The sequence below is a fragment of the Melopsittacus undulatus genome, chromosome 9 (genome assembly GCF_012275295.1).
Source record: "Melopsittacus undulatus isolate bMelUnd1 chromosome 9, bMelUnd1.mat.Z, whole genome shotgun sequence".
NCBI classification, from domain to species: Eukaryota; Metazoa; Chordata; class Aves; order Psittaciformes; family Psittaculidae; genus Melopsittacus; species Melopsittacus undulatus.
In genome coordinates, this window is record NC_047535.1 from 12,490,946 (window position 1) to 12,506,394 (window position 15,449).

The 15,449-nt window shown below is 49.4% G+C and overlaps 1 long non-coding RNA gene across 5 annotated transcripts in view; it reads left to right on the plus strand.

Moving 5' to 3' along the window:
- LOC115947613 (uncharacterized) overlaps window positions 1–15,449 on the plus strand; it is a 41,988-nt gene that overhangs the window by 837 nt on the left and 25,702 nt on the right. For all 5 annotated transcript variants that reach the window (XR_004549983.1, XR_004549984.1, XR_004549988.1 and 2 more), the window contains exons 2-6: window positions 1,967–2,063; window positions 8,423–8,812; window positions 13,229–13,383; window positions 14,024–14,150; window positions 14,726–14,811. This is a non-coding gene — a long non-coding RNA (uncharacterized lncRNA). The remainder of the gene's footprint in view (window positions 1–1,966; window positions 2,064–8,422; window positions 8,813–13,228; window positions 13,384–14,023; window positions 14,151–14,725; window positions 14,812–15,449) is intronic.

Sequence of the window (15,449 nt, forward strand, 5' to 3'; positions counted from 1 at the left end):
ATAGCTGCACAGCTCCCCAGCTGTAACTGGGAGCAGACAGGGGTTCTTTATGCATTTTCTCCAGAGCCAGGCTGGTGAGGATTTGGTGAGGACTGGAGAAACTGATACTGAGATTTTCAGCTCGGCAGGAGGGAATCTGTGTTTGCTTAATTTGGGAACAGACAGCCATATAACTTACAGTATGTAAAGCTTAGGCAGTGGAAGTATCCCCTTGAGCATAGTGCAGAGTTTGAGGCAGCTAGGAAAAGTCTTTCAGGCTGCCCAAGCCTTCCTCCATTCTTCCAAAATCCCTGCTACAAATAGTTTGTGCAAGAACTAGGCTCCAGTCTGGTAATCTAGGGATGACAACACCCCTGTTTAGTCTGACAGCCTATGTGTTTTCTCACAGAAGGTGAGTTAAAGAGCCTTCTGACAACCAGCTCATTATTGTTTCATCCAGTTCTCTGACAAATGTGTTCCAGCATGGAACAGCCTTCACTGCTCTTTCTGTTCTGTTTTATTTCAAGGTTACATTTCTAATTGCTGCCTTTTGCAATTGTCTTGGAGGAGGCATCGTGATACCCAAAAGCCCTCTCTCACAACTGCCTTTCCCCATGAAAAGTGCCTGTAGCAGTAATCAGATTGTGCCTCAGTCATGTCTTCAATAAGCCGACAGGCTTGGACCCCTGCCTATCCACAGCTCCTTCCTTGGAGCTGTTTTCAGCTCCATGGCCCTTCTTTGGCTTTGCCTGAATCTCTTCTGTGTTTTCTCTTTCTCTATGAAGGTAGGGACATAGCCTGAACCACAGGGCAGGTTTAGATGGAGCTGAGGAACAATTCCTCCCCCAGAGAGTGCTCAGGCATTGAAACAGGCTGCCCAGGGCAGGGCTGCAGGCACCATCCCTGCAAGTGCTCACACAGCATGGAGATGAGGCCTCAGTGCCATGGGTCAGTGGTGGCCTTGGCAGTGCTGGGAATGGTTGGACTGGATGAGCTTAAAGGGCTTTTCCAACCTGGTTGATTCCGTGAGTCTATGACTCTGTGAACACGGCTTCTCAGCCGCTTGTCACCAGAGCTCTTCCTGCTGGGGTCTGTGATTGCCCTTTCTGGACATCAAGGGGTTAGAAGAGGCCCTTTATGACAGAGCTCCAAGGTGTCCTCCAAGTCCTTTTCAAAGCAGCCCCTTCCCGAGGCAGCATGCTGTATGTGTAACCTGCATCTCTGATTTCCAATGGCTTACCTTGCATTGGACTTTTTGAGTCGTGTTTCACTGGAGTGTGGCCAGCTCTGTTATTTCAGATCTCTGGGTATTGATAGCTCCTCAGTTCCCTGCTGGCATCTGCAGACTTGGCCACAACAAGGATTTATACAGCATCATTTAGATCATTGATAAAAATAGGGAATAAAATGGTAATGGGAGTTTCACTCTTCTTTTATCCCAGGTATTTTTACCCAGTGTAATATTGCTCTACATTTATTCAGTCGTGGCTATTGGAACATCCAGTAAATATGCCTTTGAAGAACAGCCAGTTTCCAGCAATGCTTTCCACCTTAGATGTATATTCCCAGAACATTAACTAAGGTTAAGGCTTGGGAAAACAGAACAGTTAAATGCATAGGGGTGTGCGTCAGTGCCTGGTGCCAGGTTGTTTGCACAAGTGTAACCAGATCTTGCCCTGTGGTATTGAGGCAAGTCTCTGGGTTGTAGATCAGCATTAAACTCCATGGCCTTCAGAGGGCCAGCAGAATGTTTTCCCATGCAGACTGCAGCAGTTTCTCGGCTGGAGACACTGTTGTTTTGGAAGAACTTTTGTTCCTGGCTTCACTGTCCAGGAACTTGCTCCTGGGTTGAAGCTCACCACAATAATGCAACTCTGCTTCATGCCATCGGGTGCAGGGGAAGTGACAGCCATGCTAGATGTTTCCCTTGCGGTGGTGCCCACCTCATTAAACAGTGTTACCACACATTTTGAATGTTTCTTTTCAGCTACCAACTTAGATCTCAGTAGGGTGCAGGCTGCTCTCACTGCCGTGAAGCCAACTGGATCTGCAGCCTTATCCAGAGCCAGTCCAGGTGTCCACAGGTAAGCGTCAGTGTTCTCAGCGTGCAGAGGAGGCCACAGGGATGCTGCAAGGGCTGGAGCAGCTCTGCTCTGGAGCCAGGCTGAGAGAGCTGGGCTGGGGCAGCCTGGAGAAGAGAAGGCTCCTGAAGGGGAGATCTGAGAGCAGCTCCAGTGCCTAAAGGGGCTGCAGGAAACCTGGAGAGGGGCTTGGGACAAGGGCCTGCAGGGACAGGCCAAGGGGAATGGCTTGAACCTGCCAGAACAGGGGAGACTGAGCTGAGCTCTTAGGCAGAAGCTCTTCCCTGTGAGGGTGCTGAGGCACTGGCCCAGGGTGCCCAGAGAAGCTGTGGCTGCCCCATCCCTGGCAGTGTTCAAGGCCAAGTTGGACACAGGGGCTTGGAACAAACTGCTCTAGTGGAAGGTGTCCCTGCCTGTGGCAGGGGTTGGAATCATAGAATCATAGAATAGTTAGGGTTGGAAAGGACCTTAAGATCATCCAGTTCCAACACCCCTGCCATGGGCAGGGACACCTCACACTGAACCATGTCACCCAAGGCTCTGTCCAAGCTGACCTTGAACACCGCCAGGGATGGAGCATTCACTGCCTCCCTGGGCAACCCATTCCAGTACCTCACCACCCTAACAGTAAAGAATTTCTTCCTTATATCCAATCTAAACTTCCCCTGTTTAAGTTTGAACCCATCACCCTTGTTCTATCACTACAGTCCCTAATGAAGAGTCCATCTCCAGCATCCCTATAGCCCCCCTTCAGATACTGGAAGCTGCTCTGAGGTCTCCACGCAGCCTTCTCTTCTCCAGGCTGAACAGCCCCAACTTTCTCAGCCTGTTTCCATACAGGAGGTGCTCCAGCCCCTGATCATCCTTGTGGCCTCCTCTGGACTTGTTCCAACAGTTCCATGTCCTTTTTATGTTGAGGACACCGGAAATACAGACAATGCTCCAAGTGAGGTCTCATGAGAGCAGAGCAGAGGGGCAGGATCACCTCCTCTGACGTGCTGGTCACGCTCCTTTTGCTGCAGCCCAGGATTGGTTTCTGGGCTGCAAACACACACTGCAGCCGGCTCATGTTCATTTTCTTCATCAGGTTGGAGCTGGATGAGCTTTAAGGTCTCTCCAACACAAGTCTGGGATTCTGTGATTCTGTGACCTATTCTGCAGTGCTCAGGCTGTCTCTGAAACTAATGGGGTTTCAGGCTTGATCAGCTGTGAACAGAGAAGGCACTGATACAGCAGAAAGATACCTTCACCCTCCTTACATTTTATGGGTTGCTCAGGACCTCTAATGGATGTATCCCAGGGGCTCATTTAGGGGCTTATGGGGCTATGGAGGTTGCAGACCCAGGAAATTGTTCATGAATATCCCCTTCACCCTTTAAATCTAGACTCAGAGCCACTGTCTCCTGGCCTGGGGAGGGGTTGGCATGCTGGGATCTGCACCTTTTGCAGAGCTTCATAAGAGGAGTGGTGTCACTGCTGCAGGTAGGGAGGAGGGCAGCTCTTCTGCCAGCAGCTGTGTAGGAAATCTTGCACAGAAATACCTCTCAAAATCTCAGACTGCTCAGAGTGCTCCAACCAAATACCTCCAGGCAGAGCAGGGAGTATGTTGGTAGTGTTCAGAACCTGGTCTTTAGCTACCCAGGACCTGAAGCATCAGGCATGCTTGTACCTCCAGGAAGAGAGGTACAGGGAAGCAGGGCAGCCTTCAGCATGGTAACAGGAGCTCTCTCCTGCAGGGCTAGAGGCAGAACAGTCGTTTATTAGAAGGGTTGTGGCTGGGGAGATTTGGCCATGCAAGACAAATAGGAGTCCCTTTTGGCAGAAACTGGGGAATGCTTCTGGTTGTATGTAGTTACAGCTTCATTTCAAGCCTATTGCTCATGGCATATAGACATGAGCCTCCCTCAGCTCAGTGCAGCCGGGGGAAGCTTTGGGCAGCCTGTCCCCCATCTCTGCTTTCCCTTATTGGTTTTATAGCCAGAAATAAGAACTTTATTGGCTTTATTCATATCCTGTCAGAGGCTCAATCAACATCTGGCAATACAGCAATTTGAGGAAGTGCTGACCTAGTGAGACCCAGTGGAGCAAGAGGTGCTGAGGAAAGTCTCCATTCCCCACTTCCATCCCTGACTGTCCTTTTGGTTATCTTCCCAGCCAAAATAGGATGTGTATCCCCACCTCACCCTTGCTATCTTGAAACCTTGCTTGGTTTCAGAGCTCCTGTGGTTGGAAGGCACTTGAGAAAACATCTAGGCCATGGAGGATAGGGGTAGGAGGAGATAGGGTGTGCTGGAAACTGCTCTTGGACCCATGGTACTGATAGAGAGGGACTGAGGGAGGCCACTGTGTGAAGAGGAGATATGACAACGGATCAGAAGGGAGCTATGGACCATGTGCAGTGCCCAGCCAGTGTGAGAGGGACGCACACAGCAGGGCAGAGATGCTCAGCTCCTCCTCCTCCCACATGTCTCTGGATTTGCACTTACGGACTTGGAATTTAGGCATAAACATGCAGGGATCCTTCCTGAAGGGGTTTTGGTAGCGTTTCCTGCAGGTTAGAAGATTTTAAAATCTAGCAGAAGATGGAATCGAGAGGAACACACTTTATTTACTTGAGTGCATATTGGACTCCTAATAAAATTGAGGTGTAACAAGCCAGAGGCAAGTTTTGTTCCATTCGGAGGTGAGCCCATCTGCAGCTGCTCAGCAGGTCCAGCAGGTTCCCTGTCAGATCCCTGCGCTCCCATAGTGGATCCATGGAGCCCCTTTTTCTCACATGGGCCCGCCCTGCTTTCTCCCTCAGGTGTGGGTGGCTTGCTCTGTGCTGAGCTGTGGTACCTGCCTTTCCACAGCTCCTTGTCTCCTAGATTCAAGCTGCAGCCACACAGTCAGGGCAGTTCCTCCCCCTTCTCTGCTAGAGTCTTCTCCCCACATTTGGGTCTTGTTTTGCTGACCACCTCCATGGGAAGTTCCTCCTGCTCCTGTCCCATTCTTGTCCCTCCAGTCACTGTCCTCTCCCAGACCAGCTGCTGTTATGTGCTCTTCTGCCCACATCTCCTCCTCCAGCTCTGCAGCCGCCCTGCAAGCTCTTCCCCTACCTCTTCCTTGAGAGAGCATCTCACCAAGGCCACTTTGTAGCTTCAGCTGGTTTTGTCACAGTGCCCGAGGTGCCTTTGCATGTGAAGAGCAGAGCGAGTTCCCCTTTCTTCCTGCCCAGAAGTGGAGCTTCTGGGAGAGCAGAGAGCCATGGCAGATGGGGTACAGCTTTTTCCTCCTGTGCCAGAGCCCAGCTGGGCTTGGGCTTGGCTATCCTCTTGGAATAGCAAACCCTGCCATGAAACAAGGACAAAACCCTTGTAGCCCTCAGTGATACCAGGTGCCTCCAGCCTGGTCCCATCGTGGCCATTCCTGGAGCATTCAGTCTCCCCAAATGACCTGTCAGGTGCACAGAGCAGATATCTGCTTGTCCTCAACTCCAAATCTGCAGGGAGAGATACAGATCATTTAGAGACAGGGTCCTGGGCAAAGTGCCTGATCAGGTGCCCACTTGTGTGAGCAGATGCCATGAGTGGGAGCTGAAGCATCGTAATCCAGCCCATAATGCTCCTTTAAAGATATTTCAGCAGCTCAGTGAAGTTTCCACATGTGTTTTATCCCCCCCCGCCCTTTGCTTTCATGGTCATTTAAAACAAGTGAGCAGAGCAGAGCAGTGTGATAACCACCAGTTCACTCCCTCCCCATGGTCTCCCCATCATTTGGTGATTCAATGGCAGCAGGGGGAACATTTACAGAAAGGGAGGTGGGAGCTTCCCACAGGGATGACAGCTCACAAACCAGGACCCCTGAGCACCTAAGAGGAAATACGTTCCTTGGGTTTTCCCTTGAATCCCATGGATATGGATATGGTGAATGGAGCACCAGAGCCATGGAACAGGAGCAGCCACCGGCTCCCCGCTTCTGTGGCATCCCTGTTCTCATTGCATGTCTCATTGCCCTCGTTGTTCTGGCATTGTAAAGTGTGGATGAAAACCAGTGTTGGGGATACATTTCACACTGCTGTGCAAACACAAGTGTGAGATGAGGAATTCAGACCCTTGGACAAGGAGACAAGAGTGGATTTTCTCATAATAAAGAAAAACAGCCAGATCAGAGCCTGCCAATTTCTCCTCAGTGCTCCCCACTTCCCTAGGAAGCTCAAATGAGCCCAAGCTTTTAACCTGGCAGAGAGAAGTACTTTCTGTTTATTTAAACCCCCACACATATCCTTTTGGATCCTTATTTTTTGCATTGTTCTCCCAACCTCTGCCTTGGTGGGTGACTTTTCCAGCTCTCCCCTTGTTTGATCTGCTGGAACTGCAGATGTGGCGGAGGAGAATGCTGTGTGGTTTATATGTTTGTGAACAAGTAATAGAGGTACCACGTTTCACTGGAAAAGCATGTAAAAAGCACCCCAGGAGGGCAAGAAATGACAACTAACCAGACTGTTCAGCAGTGCAGGGCTTCTGCTGTCCTGCAGGAAAACACAATGTGGGGGGCTGCTTATTCATCCCCAGCAGTAAATAATGGGTGCTCACCTTGAGCTCTCCTTCAGCCACTTCTTCTGCCCAGCCTTGGTACTAGCAGAGAAAGGAAACAGGTCCTGGAGTCTGGATGACAAACTGGAGCTTTATGGCTGTTTAGCTCTTGTTTTCTCCCTGAAAAGCTCTGTTTTCCTTGCTTTGGCTTTGCCTTCCCCAGCATCAAAAGTCTGGCCTGCATTCTGCCAGTCTGACAATGAAAATGAGTCCTGAGCCATTTGCCTGAACCTGTCAACCCCACATCAGAGCCACACATTGTGTATGCAGGTGCTTTGGCCTGGGAGGGACGCGTCATGCACGTTACTCATTTAATACCTGTATAATCTAATCTCTCACAACAGCACCCTCAGCAGTTTTTCTTACCCCTCGTGCAGTACCTTGGGATGTGTTTCCATTCCTGTGCTAGGAGGAACTATTGGCTCACCCAGCACCAGGGTGGATGGCTCAAGATTCCCTTCTAGAAGACTGACTGTCTGCCCTGTGAGCCCATAGCCTCTTTACTGGGTCAGACCCAAGAGCTGTCCCCTTGACAGCTCCAGCTGTACTGGGAGTCTCCAGCATGTGCCTCGCCATCAAAGGTTCACAGCATCCCTTTGCATGCAGGCTTTCCACAGTGTCGCTCAAGCTTAGCCTGAGCCTGGAGGCACAGAGGTTACAGCCCCAGCCATCTGCACTCCAAAGTCATCCTGTCTTGTATAAGTTTCCAGTGGGGAAGAGTTGGGCCAGGCAGTGTGGATGCACCGTGCACCTTGGATGTCCTGACAAGCCATGAGTGGCCATGACCTGCCAAAGCATGTTGACCAGGAGAGCTGGAGGCCCTGGCTTCCTAAACCCTGTGCTTTCTCTAACACCTTCAGAAAGTTTCCTGCACAAAAATGATTCAGGAAACACATTTTCAGACTGTCAGTGCGATGCATTCATCACTCCCCTGAATACGCACCAGATTGTTAATGCTTCGGGCCAAATACCCTGTCTTTTTTTATGCCTACAAAATGTAGAGCGTGTTGCTGGCTTTGTACTCATAATAATTATAAAAGTAACGGGAGTAGCTGCATTCCTATAGGCTGGAAATGGCCAGGCACAGACAAACCCCATGATTCATTGTTGCAATTAATGCTTGAGGTTGTACCTGTGATTCATTAGTCTGGTGATAGCAAAAGAGCAGGGTGAGAATTAAGGGAGACAAGTGCCGGCTGTTGAGATGGTTTGAGTGCTGTTCAGTGCTCCCTCCTTGGGCTGCCTTTGCCCCTTCAGTTAAAGGCACTGATAGACCCATAGGCAGGTGGTGCAGGGTATTTATATAACAGTGCTCAGTACAAAACTTCAAACTTAAATTCCCATGCAGGTCTCTAAATAGAACTTTGAAATGTCAGAGATGCTGAGAAGAATGCTGGCACCGGAGGAGCTGCCATCAGTGAGAGGCAATAGCAGCCAGATTTATACTGGGCTAAATACGCAGGTGACTTCTCAGCTCTGGTGTTGGAGGGAGCCTGGAATGCTCTCGTGGATGTATCTCGTGTGGTGGGAGGCAGAGAAACCAACAGGAACACGTGCTGCAGATTTGTACACCTGGAGGTGTCCATTGCTGGTCCCTGGGGATTAAAGCTGCTGTGATGCAATGCCAACAACAGGTTTAGGTGTGATGGCTGCAGGGAGCCAGGGCAGGAGCTGTGGGGCTCCAATCAGAACCCAGTGTGTTGTTCCCCCATGGTGCTGTGTTCACAGCTTGGCACATGGCAAATGATACTGGTGGAGGAATGCCACCTTGATGTTTCCTCTCCACAGGTACCACTGAGCATGGCTGCAAAGGGATAGGATATGGAGAAGAGAGCATTGACAAATGAAGCCTGATGAGATGCTGATGGGGAGAAGGAGGATGAGAGTTAATCCACTGAGACCTGCCCAGGGAAATGCTTTCCATGGAAGGGGCTTTGGACCCTTTCTTGGAGCACCACATCAGTGCAGGGCTGCAGTTTGCCTCTCTTAAATGACCTTTTGCTGCCTTTGATCTCCCTTCTCCTTCCACCCTCCTTTCCCTCCAGGTGTACCCCTCAGTGAGGAACAGCTTTGTTCTGTTTTTACAGGTGACTTTGATGGGTGAGATGGAGCAGGGGCAGCTCCCAAGAGCCTGCAAGTTCCCATGAAGCACAAACCACTGTGAAGCACCAGCCTAAGGTGAGTCCTGTTGGCAAAGTTTCTCCTCCAGATTTTATCCGTCACTCTTTCTGCTGGCTCATTACCTTTCCCTTCTGCATATCTGTGCCTCCCAACACCCCAATTCATTTCCCCAGATGCAGCAGCTATTGACTGGGTGATATAGATGGGGTCTAACCAGTCCTCCCGCTGGCTGCTCCTGAATCGCTGACGAGGCCGATTTGTCTGTTCACACATCAATCTGAAAGCACATGCAAAGTTCTGTCTCAGCTGACTCAATTGTTAGGAGCTGCGACCCCAATGTCTTTGTAAATAAAATAGTTTAATCTCATGGGGCATGCCTGAGAGAGAGTCGAATAAATACATCAATATGTAAATAGATCCATGGAGGAGGATGAACTGGGACTTTGCAAAACTGATAAAGCATCTTAGGAGACATGTTGTCACTGCACTTCTTGCATATTCTGATGAAGCAGGCAGCAATGCTGGGTTGCAGGAGAGGAAGGGAGGGAGGAAGAAGTGTGGGCACGAGCACACCGTGACTGAAATCCTTGTATGGATTGATTTGACTGAAATGTATTCCGAGGCTGGTCTAATTGCTAGTTTAGTCTCGGGCTTTGATTTTCCTCTTGTTTTCACATCTTTGCTGCTGAGTCTTTCCTGCATTTCAAGCAGCCTGACTGGGGGAAGAGTCCAGACCTGAACCTCTGCTAGACCAGAAGAGACGACACCTGTCTTTGCTGAGCCCTTCCACAAAGCAAAGAAGGCATGAGTTAAAGGCAGTGAAGGTCAGACTTGTTCTGGATGGGTCTCCATAGGCACAGCCTTTACTTTTTCGTGCTCTGTGGCAGCACCGTTGCACCTCCACCACACAAGTGCAAATAGTGAGGTTCAGTTCAGAGCAGCAGCTCCACCTCGGGCACTTCTCTGCTGATGTCCAGGGCACGGAGAGGAGGAGAAACCTCCCCCTGCATTGTCTGGGCGCTGCCTCCCTTTCTGCAGGCTGAGCTCCAGCCCTTGTTTTGCAGCACGCCACGGGGAGTTTTATCACCTTCAACAATGAAATCTGTCACCTTCAAGCTGCTTTATTGTGATCTGGGGACTTGTGCCCTGTCCGCTGTCACCCGGTGCAGGGCTCCTGCCTTCCTCCCCGCACCAGCACTACTAACATCTATCGATCAGGCTCCTCGCTGCAACCAACGGCAGCAACTTCAGGGAGCACATTTGTACTTGTTTTCTCACCGGGATCAGGCCGTTAATTGAGCTGCTTTCTTTCTCTTTGCCTCCTTCTGTCTCGTGTGCATCTCAGTCCCCTTCTTCTGAGGCTTTGCTTCCCCTCGCAGCCCCCTCCAATGTGGAGAATAAAAGCCAATGAGACATGCAGCGTAGCCAGTATTCCAGAGGTGATCCCGTATTTTAAAGGGGAACAAATACACGTTTTAAACCACGATACCTTAGTGTTGCATCAGTTATGAAGGTACAGGTGTTTGAATCAGATTAACTGGCGTATCTTCTCTTGGAGAAAGCAGTTTAACAGTAAACTTGGGGCACCCCATCAGCAGCTGTGGCTTGGGTGGCACAGTGTGGTGGTGTGGGAGGCTGGCAAGTTTGCTGTGCCAGGATGAGATAAACTGACTTTAGGCATCTGCTTTTATTATATGCTAAGTTCCGAACACTCCTGCTTTCCTGTAGCTTCTATTGTAGATGCCTTTTTGCTTTAGGGAGTCAGTAGTTTCATTTGAAATGCAGTTCTGTACATTTGCATACACATTTGGACAGGCTAATTAAAAACTTACTGTCAGAGTTGGTTTTGTGCTAACAATGGCTCTACAAAACGTTTGTAACTCTTTGCAAGTGTCTGCTTCGGTGCAGAAATCTGAACTTTCTGGAAAATCAGGTGGTCAGATCTTCAAGGTTTGGGTTTTCAATGAATAATCAGAATCTGCAATAACAGATTTGAACAGAAAAGGTGCTCATTGGAGTTTCTCCACAGGGAAAAAATCTATAACATGTATTATTAAATATAAAGAAGCTTATGTCTTGTGTTTCATTGTGCTAGAGCTTATAATAGCCCTTCAGAAGCTTGAAATGGGTTTTCTTTCATTAAAACACCGCATTCCCCTGCTGCATTCATTACAGGCAGCATATTGGCAGGTGCCTGTGCCGGGCAGTCCTGGCCTGGAGGGCTGATCCCGTCCCCCTCCATCAGTGCCATGAGTTATTTCATAAGCAGTGGAAATACTCGTTTCCAAAGTGGATATGGAGGGGATGGCAGCACGGGGAGGTGGGAGGAACAGCAAAGGGGGAAGTGCATTTTCTTGGTGGCATTTTTATACATCTGCCTTCTGAGCACCTAAGAGGGAACTCTGACAGAGGTCCCTGGTGATGAAGGGGGTAGTTGATGGTGGGTGTAGCTCTTCCCCAGGTCTCCCTCTAGCCAGTGCTCTTAACTCTGACCTGTGCAAGTCCCTGCCTCTTATGCATGTGGATGTCTTAGGAAGTGTTAGTGGTCCAGGCCTGGGAATATAAGGATTTCCACCACCAGCAGCAAGGAGCTGCAGGAAAAATCTCATTACTCTGCATCCCTTCAACTGTTGCATTCGCCAGAAGCAGGACATGCAGGCCAGTGCTCCAAAGCATTGCTTTGGCATCCAAGCAGTTTTGGAATAAAGAAATGCTTCACTCATGCTTTCATTCCCCATGACTGAGTTCCAATATCCAAAATGGATTGCCAGAAGTGAAATGCAGTTGAATTTTGCCTCTGCTGATCTTCATCAGCTGCTGTTCCAGCTCTGGATCCCTGGAGAGCTCTCCAGTCTGATATTCATAGGATCACAGCCTGGTTTGGGTTGGAAGGGACCTTAAAGCTCATTCAGCTCCAACCCCTGCCACAGGCAGGGACACCTTCCACTGGAGCAGCTTGCTCCAAGCCCCTGTGTCCAACCTGGCCTTGAACACTGCCAGGGATGGGGCAGCCACAGCTTCTCTGGGCACCCTGTGCCAGTGCCTCAGCACCCTCACAGGGAAGAGCTTCTGCCTAAGAGCTCATCTCAGTCTCCCCTCCTTAATAATCCTCCCTTAAACTTGTCCTAAGCCGAGGCAGCCAGCTACCATACCCAACTGCAGAGATTTTGTGACAAGCCAATGGAAACCTTTCCTCCAGCACATACAAATATGTTCTGCAAGATAAAAATAAGCAGTAACAAAAACATCATCCTCTTTTTATTTTTTTCTTCTTCTTTCCCCGTCTTTTTCCCCTTTGCTTCAGGAAAGCAGGAAGAGGCAGGAAAGGATTGACTCTATCCTACCAAGGGCTTTTCCTAAGATGCCTGCTGGGAATGCTCGCTGTATGTTTCTCTTTAGGTAGTAGCTCTTTTGATTTTCTCACTGCCTCGCCAGTCACACTGAGGTGCCTGGAGAAGGATTTGCTGATTGCTTATGAAATCCATTCTCCCTTGAGATTTTGCTCTTTCCATCTTGATCAACTTTTAATTCTTGCTTTCTAATAACACCCAGGGACAGTGTTTTATGGCTTTATGAGGATTTGGTGATTGATGTTCGTCTGTGCTTGCAGGAGACCAGTAACCTCATTTCATTTTTGACAGAACATCAGGAGAAGAGCTCTGTATCCTTCGCCCTTCTTGGTCATGTATAAATAAAAGTAAAGTGGATATAATGTGTCCAGACCTGTCAGCCTGGCTCCCTTGTCCTCTCTCCCCACACTGGTGAACTTCTGGCACTGTTTCTCTCCAGCCTGGCACATGGATACTTGTTTAAAAGATACCGTTGGCTCATTTTTGTTATCGTTCCATGATTTTGCTTTTATTCCTGGTTCTGCATACTGGCGTCTGGGATGTTTGGAAGTAGCTGCTCTAAGTTGGCGTGGGAGTAGATCGCTTAAATATTACCTCACAGAGTCAATGTAAATTGAGTGCAGATAAGACTTGGACCCCAAATGCCTTTTTTTAAACATTACTATCTTTTTCCCAGTTCCATTCTCTCTGTTCTTTTTGATTTTGAGCAGGTTTGAGAGGAATAGGACTCCTGGTTTATGCTTAAACCAACCTTACCTATGCTACCCAAAGGCACACACACAGGTATCCACCACTGGCAAAGGATTTGTCAGTAAAAGAAATCCTGGAGGAAGAATACCCACAATGATTAATTGAGATAAAATGCACAAAATCCTGGACCCAGATAACCTGGTTATATCATTCACCAAACTGTGACTCTGTTCTCATAGAGAAATAGCATTTCCCTTTACAAATCCATTTTCTTTCCTTAGGAGAAAGGACATTTAGAGCATCTCTGCTGAAATGGAGAAGGTGGAAGAGGCTGTGAGCACACTGTGCTTCCTATGCTGGTCCACAGATTCTAAACACAAGTTTGGTTATTTCTTATAGATGCTTATTTTTCCTCTCTATTTTTTGCTTTCAGATATGTGCTTGTGCTCTCAATGAAGAACAGCTGAGAGATCAGGCAAATGGCTTAAGAATTCAGCGGGCTGTAAGCTATTTGGATTTAAAATAGTGCCTGGGAGAGAGCTTTTGACACTGCCTCGCTAAACAATCCTCCTTCTGTCACCATCCGAGGTTGCCATCCTTTGTTCCTCACATGTCGCCTTCCCTCTAACTCTCCAGAGCCTTCAAGGGAAGCAGGAGAAGGGCTAACGAGGGTTTTTCATTTTTAAATCCCCCCAAGTCCTTCTTTAACACCCCCCACCCCCCTCCCTTCTGGCCATCTGCCTTTGTTTCAGTTGTACTTCTTGGCTTTGTTTCTTCAGCATTACCTCCTCCTTGCCCCTTTGCAGGGCACTGTTAAACACTCTGGGAGAGCTGCACAGAGGCAGCTCAGCATCCCTGGCCTCAGCCACAGCACTTGTAGCACCAGAGCCTGCTCGTCTGGCTATGGCCAGAGCCATCCCTGCCGCCTTGTTTGCTTCCCTTTCCCATGGCAGGGGATTGGAACTGGAGGTGCTTTTCAACCCAAACCATTCTACCATTCTGCCTGCAAAAGCAAAGCTGGGGCTGCTGTGCCAGGGGAGCAGGGTGCTGGCATCAGACACAGCCAGCTGAGCACCCCATTGCTTGTCCCCACTGCTCCCCAGCAAAGGCAGGGGAGGGAATCGCTGTCTCACCATGCTCAAGGCCTCCACTGTCTCCCCTTTGCATGCAGGCAGGTGGTGGAGGGAGGGTCCCATCATGCTCTGGTTCCTCTTGATTCCCTCTGCAGATGCAGACAGGCAGGAGTGAGGTAGTGTCCAGGGCTGACAGCTCATCCTTTGGCCTTGGATTTGCAGGGGATCAAGAAGGGGGCTATGCCAAATGGATGGGCTCAGGACCACGCACACCAGAGGCAGGTGAGGCTGCCAAGGGGCCCTGACACGCTTTTATCACAACCCTGGATCCACAGGAGCTGTGAGTGGGACCCATGTGCCACCCTCAGCTGCAGGTCACCCTCTGTGTCTGCCAGGGGGAATCTGCCTGCAGGACGCACAGGCTCAGCTTCTGGAGTGTTTCTAAAGCTATTTTTGTCCCACAGTTCCTATTGCTGGTTTTGCTGACCTCAGCAGGCTCCACCTTTTCCAAATGTTTCTGACGTTTCTCACAGAGTAATCTATTCACATTGTAGACGAGGATTCTGCTGACTTCAGTTTGGCTTCTGTTTCCCATTGGATGGGCTCCTCTCTTTGTGGGGGAATGCCTCAAGCCAAAAAAGAGAGGGGAAAAAAACCCCAGCCCCTGAGCTAACTGAAAACAGGCCCAAAGGGAAGCGCTTTCCAGCCGCATTGCTTCTTGCCGGCTGGCTTCTGTTCTGTGCTTGGGGATGTGCCAGCCTTCAGTGCCTCCATGCTTTTGATTCCTGTTTATCCCCGGCAACATGATTGTCTATAATTACATATAATCTCCCCCTTGTTTACTCTTCTTCCTCCAGGTCTGAACACAAGCTCGATGGCAACTCTCTGCTCAGGCTGCCAAGGCTCCGGCTCCCAACTGCATCCTCCACCTTCTCTTTCAGAAGTAACAAAGACGTTTGGTTTCCTCCCAGCCCTTCTCCCCTCCCCCTCACTGGCACTGGGGTTATTTATACAGAATGTGGAAACAATTTGCAGGAAAGTGAACAATGTAAGCTGAGGAGGCAAGGGAGGCAAGTTCACTGTGCCTGCTTCCAGCCCAGGAGAGGAACGCTGCTTTCCTGGGGAGGGATGCAGAGGGAGGGAACTGTTTTCCCTTCTTTCTGCTCCTCTCTTTCAAGGTCCCGCTTTCCATCTTGTCAGGGCTGGGTCCAAACCAGAGCAACCAGATCTGACTGCGTGTTTTGGAGGGAGCTCAGCTTGGATCCCTCCCTGCATCACAGCTTGATGAGGCAGTATCTGTGTACTTAATCCTTGCGGAGGTTTTGCTCTAGGATCAGTGCTGCTCCTGGATTAGCATTAATGAAGAACATGTGTGGTTGAGAGGTCCTGATTCAGGCCCTGAGAGCTGCAGCATTGCTAAAGGCATTGTTTTCTGCTCTACATAGCTATTCTAAAGAGCAGTTTGGCTGGAAGATAAGATTCCTCAGGAGTTAACAAGACAGCAAAGTCTAATTTCAGTTTCTCTCCCCTCACCCACTTAGCATGATGCTTTCAGAACATCCCAGCACCTTGCTAGCACCA